The sequence below is a fragment of the Malus domestica genome, chromosome 03, assembly GCF_042453785.1.
Source record: "Malus domestica chromosome 03, GDT2T_hap1".
In the NCBI taxonomy this organism is placed as follows: Eukaryota; Viridiplantae; Streptophyta; class Magnoliopsida; order Rosales; family Rosaceae; genus Malus; species Malus domestica.
Window position 1 is genome coordinate 13438631 of NC_091663.1, and position 14341 is coordinate 13452971.

General features: G+C 40.0%; 1 long non-coding RNA gene across 1 annotated transcript; it reads left to right on the plus strand.

The window, feature by feature from the left end:
• The first annotated feature begins 9404 nt into the window (after positions 1–9404).
• LOC139194196 (uncharacterized) lies at positions 9405–11326 on the plus strand. Its single transcript, XR_011578965.1, has 2 exons — positions 9405–9483; positions 11012–11326. It is a non-coding gene; the product is annotated as an uncharacterized lncRNA (long non-coding RNA).
• Positions 11327–14341: the final 3015 nt, after the last annotated feature.

Here is a 14341-nt window from a genome sequence, read left to right on the forward strand (position 1 = left end):
CTTGCAGATTGCAGCACTAGTCAACCGACTGGAGGTGCAGGACGGCGATAAACCCGACCCAGAGGATGATCCACTAAAGGGAGGAGCTGGTGGAGACGAAGAACCCCCGATGAAGAAAATCGATGGGAAGCCGGAGCCAGACCAAGCAGCGGCACTCATGGGATCTCTTTCTATCCAGCAGCTGCAGGAGATGATCACCAACACCATCAAGGCACAGTACGAAGGGAGCTCACATACCTCCTTGTTCTACTCGAAGCCCTATTCCAAGAAGATTGATGCCCTAAGGATGCCAAGGGGTTATCAACCACCAAAGTTCATGCAGTTTGATGGAAAAGGAAACCCAAAGCAGCACGTTGCACATTTCGTCAAAACTTGCAACAACGCGGGGACGGAGGGAGACTACCTCGCCAAGCAGTTTGTGCGCTCGCTGAAAGGAAATGCCTTTGAGTGGTACACGGACCTAGAGCCCGAATCCATCAACAGCTGGGAACAGTTGGAAAGGGAATTCCTCAACCGCTTCTACAGCACCCGTCGCACTGTGAGCATGCTAGAGCTAACGAGCACAAAGCAGTGGAAGGACGAGCCAGTCATTGACTATATCAACAGATGGCGCACTCTAAGCCTCGACTGTAAAGACAGGCTCTCGGAAACCTCTTCAATCGAGATGTGCATCCAAGGCATGCAATGGGGTTTGCAATACATCCTTCAAGGCATTAAACCACGGACTTTCGAGGAATTGGCCACTCGCGCCCATGACATGGAGTTGAGCATCGCCCATCATGGGAAGAAAGAACCGATCGCTGACTACAAGAATGACAAAGTTCTTGGGACAAAGGTGGAAAAGGCTGCATGGAAACCCACCAAGGAAGCAATGACGGTCAACACATCTCCCGTCAAAATCTCCACACGAGGCAAGGCGATTCAAACCGAAGCTTTTCGTGATCAAGAGATGCGTAGACGCACTTTGAAGGAGCTTGAGGAGAAGATTTATCCATTCCCCGACTCTGATGTAGTTGCCATGCTGGATGACCTGTTGGACAAGAATGTGATCAGTTTGCCTGAGTGCAGACGGCCGGAAGAGATGAATCGTACCGACAACCCAAGATACTGTAAATTCCACCGCTTCATCAGTCATCCAACGGAAAAGTGCTTCGTACTGAAAGATCTCATCATGAAGCTGGCTCAGAAAGGAATCATCGAGCTAGATCTTGACGATGTGGTGAAGTCAAACTATACCACCTTCACTTCTGGCTCTTCCGACTCAAAGTTTTCACCTCAACCGTTGGGGGCATCCTCCAAGACAAGCAAAGTTGAAGGATGGACTCAAGTCACTCCTAAGAAATTGCACAATAAGCATACGTCTCCTCCACATGTCCGCCAATGGGAAAGGGGGCAAAGTAGCTCTTGTTCACCTCCAGAACAATGTGAAAGTGTTGGAGATAATGAAACTTTGACACGAAGATCATCCGTCCCCATCACGATGCGTGACATCTTCCCAGAAGACTTCTTCAACTACTCAGTCAAGGCTCCTTGCTATGAAGATTGCGAGGAACGACTCTCTCAGATCGCTTGACGAACCAAAGCTCCTTGTCCACACGAGCCTAAACTGTAGGACACGAAGCTCCTTGTCCGCACGAGCCTAAACTGTAGGACACAAAGCTCCTTGTTCGCACGAGCCTAAACTGCATGAACGCAAGCTCCTTGTCTGCAAGAGCCTAAACTGCAAGACACAATTCTCCTCACCCGCACGAGTCTAAACTGCATGGTACAACGCTCCTTGTCCACACGAGCTTAAAAGGCGACAACAATTGCTCCTTGTCTGCACGAGCATAAAAGGCAACACCAACGCTCCTTGTCCGCACGAGCTTAAAAGGCGACAACAATTGCTCATCGCCTGCACGAGCCTAAACTGCATGGCACAACGCTCCTGGTCTGCACGAGCATAAAAGGCAACACCAAAGCTCCTGGCCCGCAAGAGCATAAACTGTGTACGGCAAAATCATCATCAAAATCATCAAAAAAAAATGCATATGAACTACGTTACGACTTGATCTCTTCTTTAGAGGGGTACGTAGGCAGCTTGAATATTCAAAATTTCAAGTTCAGTCACATCAAAATATAAATAAATGTTTTATTAAAGAAAGTCAATTTTATTAAAAATAATAATAATAATGATGAATACATATGTTTATGTATTTAAAAATAAAATAAAATAAAAAATAAAAAAATAAAAAAAGGTATATATATATCTCTAGGCCCAATCTGCTGTAAGCCCATCAAAAGAAGTCGTCCTGATCCAAAAGATACCAAAGGCAGCCCACTCAGCAGCCTTGTCGACATCAACATCATCATCAGCTCCATCAGTCTCTCTCTTCAATTCCCACGGCGCTGAGAAGCCACTCAAGCTTCTGATCTATGCCGCACGGGTCGGGTCAACGGCATCCTCGGCAAGCTCTCAAAACCCAATCCGGGATTAAGGCTATCGGTGTTCCCAAACCTCGCCGCAGTCGTCCTTGCCCAACTCCAGAGCCGCTATTTCCGCCTCGAGACCTCCTGCGCACACCCGGAGCAAGGTGGCCTCCACCACCAGTCCACCTCCGCCATTCTCGCCAGCAACGACCTCAACGCCCTCTGCTCCAACGTCTCCAGCGACAAGCTCAAGCGTGGCATGGTCGATCTCGACATCGACAACGATGGCTTCATTTGTCTCGATGAGTTCAACGTTTTCTGGGTCTCCGGCTCCAAGAACCGCCTACTCTCTCTCTCAAAAGAAAAAGGGAAAAAAGTTTGAAATTGTAGCAGGAGAGAGAGAAGAGTTCTAGGCCTTGAGAATTGTTGGGTCATCAGCCATCATCTTCCATTTTTTTTACCAAACTAGCAGAGCTCTCTGATCTCACTGCAATAAGCAGCAAATCAAGCTCAGCTGCGCATCATCAAAGGCGACGGACTTCGGTCTCTCTGTATTCTACAAGCCCGGCGAGATTTTTGTGACGTTGTTGGAAGTCCGTATTATGTTGCCCCTGAGGTGCTGCGGAAGCACTACGGGCCAAAATCGGATGTGTGGAGTGCAGGGGTGATTCTGTACATTTTGTTGAGTGGGGTTCCGCCGTTCTGGGCGGAGACGGAGATTGGGATCTTCTGGCAGATTTTGCAGGGGAAGTTGGATTTTGAGTCTGAGCCGTGGCCTGGGATTTCTAATAGTGCACGTGACCTGCTCGGTAAAATGCTTGAGAGAAACCCTAGGAAAATGATCAGTGCCCATGATGTGCTTTGCCATCCTCAGACCAGTATGGACACGCAAGTTCGAATACAGCTGGCATACAAGAAAGGCTACTTTGGTACAAAGACTTTGGGCAGCAAATGGATGGTGAATTTTCAATAGCTGTTGTGCAGACCAACAATTTGCTTGAGGATCAAAACCAGGTTAAGTCTGGTCCCTTGAGCTCGCTCGAGTCTGGCTCGTCTGGCACCTTTTTCGAAATATATGACGGTCATGGTGGTCCTGAGACATCACGTTACATCAATGATCACCTATTCCAGCATCTAAAAATGTTCACTTCAGAGCAACAGTCCATGTCAGTAGACGTGATACGGAAAGCATATCAAAGCAACAGAACAAGAGTTCCTCTCTGTTGTTACCAAACAATGGTATATGAAATCCCAAATTACAGCTATTGGATCTTGTTGCCTTGCTGGTGTGATTTGTGGTGGCACCCTCAACTTTCCAATTCAAAAAAAAAAAAAAAAAAAAATTCTTACAAGCACAGAGGAAAGTTAGCATGATAGCCTAGATCTCAGGTGCAGTACTTGTAGAACATGCATTTCTCAGTTGGTTGTTGATGATTAAGCTCGTTGGGGGAGAAGGGTGTCTTGAGAGATTCCCTCGAGCTCGTCAATATGATCACGATGATAAGCAAAGAACTTCAATAACCGCCGTCAAACGACTAGCCGGTAGTGAAACTCAATGCCTTGCATTCTACCTCACTGGTGCATGCTCCATCTCCTCCTTGCTCCGCCATGGCTGCGGCCTTTGAATGAGATTGACAAAACCGAAGTTTGACAATCCACACCCAAAGACCTCATCCGTCTCTTGCCTCGCAGCTGCCAACAACTTCAAAGACCGCTGTCAAACGACTAGCCGGCCGAGAAGCTCTTCCTCAAACTCCAGCTCTCCGTCCGTAACAAACAACAACGACGAAGAACTTCAATAAACCGCCGTCAAACGACTAGCCGGTAGTGAAGCTCAATGCCTTGCATTCTACCTCAAGCTCCAGCTGCTTCTGCACCTCCGCCATGGCTGCTGTTATTTTTAATGTGATTGACAAAACCAAAGTTTGTCAACTCACACTCAAAGGCCTTCTCTCCATCAGTGACAAACAACAACGAAGAACTTCAATAAACCGCCGTCAAACGACTAGCCGGTCATGAAGCCTCGACTGCAGCTCACCGTCCGTCGAGTTCCATCCCTACAAAGCACCATATATAAAGAGAGAAAAAAAAAAAAAAAAGGTTTTCAAATGGTGACCAGCCACCGAAAGCAAAGAAAGAAAGTGATTGACAGGCATCATCCAAAAGGAAAGGATAAAAAAAAAAAAAAAAAAAAAAAACAAGAAAGGCAGGCCATGGTGTATGCTATTATTAGCAATTATGAAAAAGGAAATAGATGATGGAGACATGAATAATTGAAGGGAAGAAAGCAGGGGGAAGACGACGAATTTCCGTCTAAAAAATAGGGAGTAAAAGAATAGTGCGCATCAAGTACCATCTAAATAAAAAATAAAAAAAATAAAAAAATAAAAAAAAATAAAAAAAGAAAAAAGGAGTAACACATCTTAGTCAGATATATGTTTTAGCACAACATACTGAATAAAGTAAAGCATGTCCATTGATATCTTCAAAAAAAAAAAAAAAAAAAAAAAAAAAAATGAAGTCAAATCAAATTTACAGGAAGGGATCTTCAAGGATGATCAGGTGGCGCCTCATCACTCGGCAGAGCTCCAGAAAGACGAAGCACCAGAGATTGATTATCCGGAGCTTCAACACTTGGTGAAGCGCTAGGGGACGAAGGCAGAAGTTGCCGCTGAAGTAACGTCACAAACCTCTGATGATCACTCTGAATCCGAACTTCAGACTCCTGCAATTGGTCAAGCTTCCTCTTCATGCTTGTTGAGTAATTAGTTGCAAGCATGTGCAACTCTTTATTCTCGTGCCTAAGCACCCTGACCTCTTGCCGAAGACTGGCCACCTCAGCCATCAACGACTCAACCTGACGAGATCGAGCAAGAAGGCGTTGGCCCATGTTTGAAACTGAACCTGCACATCGGACGCTGTAGGCCAGAGAGTCCTGAACAGCCAGTTCGTCGGACCGCCTGGAAAGCATCCTAGTGTCTCTAGGAGTGAGAAGATTTCTGGCCACCACCGAAGCGGTTGTATCGTTCATCATCATAGAATCCCCAACTGTAAGAGGACCATTGGGAGATACGAAGGACGGCTGCCAAATGTTGTTTGAAGAAGATATGTCATTATCTTCCCCGACATTCAAGTTAAGACGACGGTCAGAAGGGCAAGACATTTTCGAAGGTGTGAAGAAAAAGAAGAGGTCGGACAAATCAAGTTCTTAGTAGAAGTGCAAGTAAGGAGCTTCTACAGGCGGAAAATTCAAGTATGCTTTGGAATGTGATGCGTGCCTCTCTTTTAAAATCAGCACTTTTAGAAATCGAAGAGGCGAGTTCAGAAATCGAAGAGGCAAGCTCAGAGATCGAAGAGACGTCTGCTTTCTCAAAAGCTGGGCTGCTCAGAAACCACGGGCCGATCTCAGATATCGAAGAGGCGCCAGTCTTTTTCAGCCTCGTCAGCACCTATCACATGCACACTCAACTTTGCAAAAATCACGGATAATTTGTCGAAGCGCCAATCTCATATATCGAAGAGGCGCCAGTCTTTTTCAGCCTCGTCAGCACCTGTCACATGCACACTTAGCTTTGCGGAAATTACGGGCAATTTGTCGAAGATTTCTGATAAAGAAGAAAGCGCGTAGAGCCATACTGATCAATCACTCAATGGTTGCCAACACGAGTGAAAGAATAGTACCTCTACAGGTATTTAAGAACTTCCTATAACTGTCCACCTTCACCGTCCATAGCAAGGCAGACCTGCAAAAATGCCTAACCCTTCCTCATTTTCGAGAGTACACTCTCAGCAGAGCCTCTCGAAATACCCAGTTTTCTTCATCTCCTGGAGTACCTCTGCAAAAAAATGACACCCAAAGCAAAAGTATCTCATATCACCAGGGTAGAAAGCAAGAGTATCTCATATCATGCTTTCTCCCTGTCCTTTCCTTTGTCCTTGTTCTTACCTGCAAAGACAAGGATAAAGAAAGCAATATGTCGGAACCTCCACTCAAACTCCGGGCAAGGAACCGACTATCGGGAACCTTTGCCCGGTTGCTTACTTGGCTTTGCTCTTGAGTACTCGTCTTCAGTTGTTGATGTACTTCCGAAGAAGATGCCATATTTTCCCGGAGAGCAGATAAGGCAAGTGAAAATGATACCTTGAAGCATGTGGAGACAACGTGCTGATTTCCTTCAAGATCAAGTCTCCTCTTCCTTGCACAATCAACCGACCCAGCAGAAGGAGTCTGAGTTGAATCCAAGAGCTCGAGAAGTTTCAACAAACATATTGGCGGCACCATCGTCGAAGAACAAGGCCTCGCTGTGCAACGCTGTCAAATCACCACCACTTCTTCGAAAGCAAGAGTATTTCATATCATGCTTTCTCCCTATCCTTTTCTTTGTCCTTGTTTTTACCTGCGAGACAAGGAGAAAGAAAGCAATCAGACAACACTTGGTATCAAACTTCCGATCTGGAACCAACTGCTTGGAACCCTTCCCTGATTACTTACCTAGCACTATCCATTGTTTCAACATCTTATGCTTCTAGAGAAAATACCACATCTGCCTGAAGAACAAATAAGGCAAGGGAAAATGATACATTGAAGCATGTAGAGACAAGCACAACAAAACACGAGTCGATTCATCTGTTACTTCTTCAAAATCAAAAGTATCTTATATCATTAGGGTTGCAATCACTCTGGGTTTGGTGGACCTGTTTTGACCCTCAAATTCTTGGGTCGACCCGCTAGACGTTGTGAGCTACACGTGCCAATTTACCACCCTTGAATCAAATCCTTAAAGATCAAGTCACCAACTGGAAGAAAAGCCCATCAATCTTGAAGATCATACCGTTAACCAAACTGCTCAGGTGTGAATTAGAAAGATTGAACAAAGCAACAAGTCGTCACTTTCACCTCGTGCCTGCTTGCAATATGTTCGAGTCAACCTTCAAGAATCAAGCCTCAACGGCCCTTGAAGAAGTTTCCAGCCAAATTCAAGATCAAGCCTCGACGGCCCTTGAGGAAATCACAAGTCCGATTCAAGATTAAGTGTCTACCACCCTTAAATCAAAACCTAGTTCAAGAATAACCTGTGGAAAGTCAACAATTGGAGGAAACCAGAAAATCCTCCGAACCAGTTCAAGATCAAAGCTGTGGAAAGTCAATAAGCACAACAAAATACGTGCCGATTCACCCACTACCAAACCAAAAGATCATCTACCACATGAAGCTCCTTGTGGTCCAATTTCAACCTTCAAGATCAAGCCTCAACGGCCCTTGAAGAAATTTCAAATGAAAGTTCAAGAACAAGCCTCAACGGCCCTTGAAGAAATCTCCAGCCCAATTCAAGATCAAGCCTCGAATGGCCCTTGGATCAACATCTACAATAAGGGACTTCAAAACGCATCTTCTACACGTGACAAGCACATGTATACGACACGCCTTGAAGTGGGGGCATTTGTAGACATCGAAATTTCGGTAAAATAAATGTTGATCAAAAATTAAAATTTCAATGTTTATGTGTCACATAAATTTTACACATAGCATGTGACTAAACGAAAAATCAAAATAAATCGGAAAAGTCATCAAACAGGACACGTGTCAACACCTGGCAGAGATGATTTATTCCATCTAATTATTTAAATCCAAAAAATCAAGTTTTGGAATTCTATAAATAGAAGGCCAAGGCATTCATTTGGAGGACACCAATTCATAACCAATTCACTTCATACCACAACCTTGAAGCTTTGAAACTCAAAAGCTCCCAAGCAAATCTCGAAGGATCAAGAGAGCTCTCTTCGTTCTTCGTCAAATCCTCATTCAAAATCAAGCCCCAACGGCCCTTGAAGAACTTCCGCTGATTCAAGATCAAGCCCCGACGGCCCTTGAAGAAAGTGTCCATCGTTCATCATTCGTTCATCCCTAGATCAAGCCCCGACGGCCCTTTGGATCCACGACGTCAACAAATCTGCACAACTGTTTATCCCAAGATCAAGCCCCGACGGCCCTTTGGATTAACAACATCAAATCTACCCATTGCAAAGATAGAATCAGAGGCTAAATTTGTATAAGAGATTGTAACCCCTAAATCATCAATACAAATATTATTTTGTACACGTATTTCTTGTCTCGTTCATCGCAGGAAAATCCCGTGTTCACAGACCATTTAGTAGGCATGGGATGAGATTATGGGACGACAACCTGAAAAAAGCATAAATGCTGTAGAACTTTAATTATCATGGGATCGTCGACACTACATTTACCAACTTATTTAGGCTAAGGACCTTAATTAGTCTGGAATTTCTTAGAGAAGGTTTTGAGTTTCAATTATAAAACTTTTGAATTAAACAAAAATTAAACCTAGTTATTTGTAGATGACAAGTTCGAATTTATTTATTTTATTGCCACTAGCTCAGCGTGGAGAGCAGACCCAATACCCTCCTTCCGCCACGCTCCAGCCGCAAGGAACTTCCCGTCCAATCCCATAAGAACCCCACACGACCACAAACTGGTAAATAAATAAATATCTTTAATTAAGAGCTATACCTTGAATCTTGCAACAAGGGATTGCTAGGCTCACACCCCTTTTTAGTGAAATTACTATAATTTATATTAAAAAAAAATCGCTACAATCTAGTTGATAAATACCACTCCTCCACACCAACTTATAGGATAATATTCTACAATTAATTACTCATGTGAACACGACATAGATTTTTAATTGTCTCTTGATATTACTTTTGAATTTCAGTCTGAATGATATAACACGATTTCAAGGATTATTGGAAAGTACTTTGACTTCCACATAAAAATTGAGAATATCTCAAAATGGGACAATTTCTTAATTTTAGAACAGAAATTTAAATAGGATTTTTATGATATGCACATAGTATGCACACGCCATGCACAACTGCTAGACAGAAATAGGATTTTTAACACCTTGAAATGACTTAATTGCTCTCCCATATAAATGGGTTACCCATAAAATTGCAAACCCTCATTTATGATTTTGTAGAAAGAGAAACAGAGAGGAGAGAGATAGAGGAAACCTCTCTCGCCTCCTCCACCTTCTTGTGCTCCACTAGGCACAGGTAAAACCCATCTTCTATTTTCCCTTGTTTTTGCTACTCTGGATCTTTATGGCTCTTTTTTTCTTCATCTTCTTTTTATGTTTGGCTTAAATTCTGCAAATTGTATTTTTGTAATGAAATTTGATGCTTTGATTTGTAGAAATGAGCTTGAGTTTATTGTGATTTGTTGTTTGGTTGAACTTTTGAAGAAGTGATTTTGTTAGAGGAAAAATGATTTTAGTTGATATGTGGAATTGAATTATTAGAATTTGAGAATAATTTTGGTACCTTTGGTGGAGTTGTGTGAATTGAAACTTGTTTATACGGTTTGTTATGACTTCCATTTTCCAAAATTACATCTTGGTATTGGTGGATAGTTGGGATGATTCTTTGCAACATATATATAGCTTCTTTAATCTTGAGATTTACATTGGATTATAAAAAGGGGTACTTTGGATGCGGTCCTTAATCCTTAACATTTTTTTACTAAAACCTTAATGGTATTCAAAGTTTGATCAAAGTTCCTTTGACTTTGTACACCTCATTATATTACAATTAATATTTATAGTTTTATAGTTTTGACATTAATTGTTTGATATTTTATGAGATTTATAATCCTATAAATTTAAAATTCCTCATATTATTAGAAACGGTTATAATAAAAAAATTCAAATATTTTGATTGAATAAATGGATAAAAACTATGTAAAAATAAGAAATAATAAATGGCAAAAGAATGTATCCATAGTGTTAAAAAATTGGTACATTTCACATATAACAAAGTGGTACATTAATATAGAAGAATGGGTACATTGTAAATAAATTAGGGTACAGATAAAAAATTAAAAAATTATAAGTACAAATAATTTTTTTTTTTAAATATAGGCGCTAAAAGAAATTAATACATGGGTACAAAATAAAACTAAAAAGAAAATACTACAAATTTAAAAAAAATGTTGCAAATTAAAAGTGGGTACAAACTAAAAATATAAATATATGATATAAAGTTTAGGCATAAAACATAAATATACCATATGTAATTTTTCTATCATTAATTAAATATACAATGTCACATGACGTCATACACATGGGTACAAACACAAATAAAATTTTTAAAAATATGGGCAAAAAAAGAAACTAATATATGGGTACAAATTAAAAATGAAAAAAAAAATTGTTACAAATTAACAATAGGTACAAACTAAAAATAAAAATATATGATAAAAAATTTAGCCATAAATATAAATATACTAATTGTAACATTTTTAACACTAAAGGAATATATTTAAAAATAAAAATATTTTATTATTCAAATAATTAATGATATTATTAATACCAAGGACCTTGATCAAAAATTGAAAATGAATAGGAATTTAATCAATAGAGTAGCAAAAAGAAGGATGTGAACCTAATTTCTCCTTATAAAAATGTTCAAAGCTCTTGATCTGAGAATGGTTTTGAAGGATATACAATATAGTTGTTAATTTTATTTTTTATTTTTTTAAAAAACTTTTTCTATACTTTTCTTATGCGGTCTCATGTCATTTCAGAGGGATGGTTATGTTCTTGGATTCAATGGATTATCATATGCTGTCAGAATTAATGATGCTTTCAACTTCTTGAGAAAGATGAGCAAGAAAGGTTTAGTTCTAGTGGCTACTGTTGTAAGCTTCAATGCTCTTATTGATGGCCTTTGTAAGGCTTATGAGCTTGACGAATCACATTTATTATTGTACAAGATGAATTTGTTATTTAGGTTATGTTGACAATTTTTGATAATTTTATGGAAACATTGTTGACAATTTGAATGTTTTAGTCTCTATTGAAGGCTTTTGTGAAAGACAAACTTAAGAAACTTGGTATAATATGTGTCCAAATGAATGTTTTCGTTTATTTTCTTATATCATTTGTAAATTGTTTCTCGATTCTTTGATCGAGTGTTCCTGTCCATTTCAGTTTCTTGTGTCTCTTTTGTAGCTCATATGACTGATTTACCAATGAGGAATGTTGCCAGGATTAGTGATATTTCAAAGTCTTTTTTTTTTTTTCTGTACATTTCAAATTTGCATCTTGTGAGCATCAAGTGAGCATGTTGTGTACATGTTATGTGCATATCATGTGCATGGCTTGATTATGTTCTGCGTATTAAAGGAGGTCAAATTTGGGTTTGTACTCAATTATTGTAGTCTAATTTTAACGTAACGCGATTAACAATGACACATAATCACACCTTATACGATTCGAACCTACGACATCGGGTTTTGGAGAATTAAGCATGCTTTGTGTTGTGCATCTTTTCATTTAAGACAAACCTCGAGAACCCAACCACACACCAAAGCTATGGGAAACGTCATTGACTATTATTTGTAATTTTTTTATTCATTTAGGGGACATGAAGATGTCGTGTGCATATACTGTGCATTACATGTGCATTTTCTTTGCATGTTAGTCATTCATGCATAATATCCAAAGAAAATAATAAAAAGACAGGCAATCATTGATGAGTGGGAAAAAGTGGTGGCAAGGTAGATTGATGACATCGTAATGACCACACCTTGGGCTAGTTTTTTGTAATTATGCCTAGTTTTTAAAGCCTATTGTTTTTGTATTTGTATAAAGAAAAATTTAAAGTACAAAGACTATAGAATTATGAATTCAGTAGTACATGAGTCATAAAGGAAAACAAAAGGTTGCGTTGGAATTTAAACACTGCAATTATAACAAAATTAAACAAACAAAAAACTTAGTACCTATCTACCACATACTATATCACAAAAAAATTTCATTTCCTAATGCCATCGACAAGTATTGCGGCTACTGAATTTATCATGGCACCATTAATCCCAATGCGTTCGGTGTGACTGGACCATGTGGACTTCCACAGTTGCTGCAAGGTTTAATGGCAGTGTTGTCTTGGTGAAGTTTTAAGATTCGGGCCCTTACTTCCCTATACACATAAAAACCCGATAACCTCTCTTGACATTCCATTACAATGAACCGTCCCGAGTTGTGATGGTTGAGAGAATAGAGTGGTTTGAGCCATTCGTGCTTGAAATCCCACTTGTGGCACACCAAGATCGCATTGTACACGTACATTGCTACTTGATGGCCCTCGGCGATTGCACTCCTAAGCCACTAAATTTCGGCTTCTTCCCTATTGTCTTAGAAGAAGTATCGCATCCCAATCTTGTAGAGGCCTCGGCGTTGTGGCATTGGATGTAGCGATTGATGAAGTTTAAGACTTTGTCGCCTCATGATCTAAGTGGGTTGACGGTCTCAAAGTCTGTAATATTAATGTGTTGATAGATGCAAGGGTCTTCAACTATTTCCTTAAACTTATTCGAGGCCATCTTCGCAGAAAAGATATCCCTTAACAAGCGGGAAACAACGATGATGAGAATTTGAGAAGAACGTTGTCAAAAACAGATTGCATAGAGGAAGAGGTGGTGCAGCTTTCTTCATCAATTTCAACTTATGGTTTTTTTTTTTTTTTTTTTTTTTGGGAGGATGTAAATTGAACTTGTGGCTTTGTAATGAAACACAAACCTACAAGACAACTTAAATAGATGGAGAATAAGGGCCATTCAAGTGGTGCAACTTTCCATGACAAAAAGGGTCATTTAAACGATACAACTTCCCATGACAAAAATACGTAATAATTAAAAAATAAAACCATCTAATACCATTACATAAGTAAATTAATGATAACCATCCTCCGTATACAATACATGCGCATTATATACACACACTATATACCCAAACAAAACATTAATTAAAACCCACTACTTTTGTAATATATTATTATTAAACATTGGGAAATTTATGAGCTGACTTGAGGAAAAAACACATCTTACACATATTGAATGTCAAGCACACTTAAGTAGGCTAGGGCAAGACATGAGGATCTTATACACTACATCTACACCACATGTAGCTTGTCTTGTCAAATTGCTAACTAGTTTGCCAACCAATCCATTTAGAAATAGAGCATGGAAGGTAAAATTTGGTATTCAATTTGCACTTTTTGTTTGGGATTTCACTAATATGAGGATGGTGCATTTTCGAAGATATGAAACCCTAAAATAATGGGGTAAGTCTCATCCCTTTTGAGGCCTAGTCTTGAACAGAATCCCAAGACCAACATGTTAATGCTTACTAGGTTTACAGTAATGTGTGGAAATTTTTTATTTTTGACATGGCACAATACTTGGTATGTTCCAATTTGTCTTTCAGTCCAATTGTAGAAATTTCACAAATTTTTTCCAATGTGTGCATACGACGTGCATATGTTGTGCAAGATGCTTGTATAAGGTGTGCATTTCTTCCGCATGGCATATTATGTGCATATGCAAAACATATTATGTGCATATAACAAGGATACATAGTATGTATGTATCATAAAATACATAGCTAATACATTTCACAACAATAAAATGTTGTATGATCCCATTATGGTTGACGCGATTCCTTTCCCTTTGCTAGTCGACAAGAATCCTCAAAGCCCTTGTTGCATTCGTTCTCCATTTTGGTCTTTCCTTCCCAAAAATGCTCGTGCAACTGAATATGGCCCCGACACTTTTGGAACAATTCAATTTTTAGGAATGTGATCCTTTCTCCAGAAGTGTCAACCTTCATTTTCTACTTGTTTGCACAGTACAACGTTTCATTAGCTTCACCATTGAGGTTTACAAGCTCTTTTTCTGCCTTTATCAGCTTGTGGTTCCAATACTCGGCGACACCTATCTCATAGTTGAGTCTCCCACGGACCTGATCTATACTTTTCAAGGGCATCTCCGAGTTTACAGAGCTAAACAATGATGTAGGATTTACCTTCAGCAACCCTGGAAGTGGAGGAAGTTCCATGTTGTATCACCCTTGGA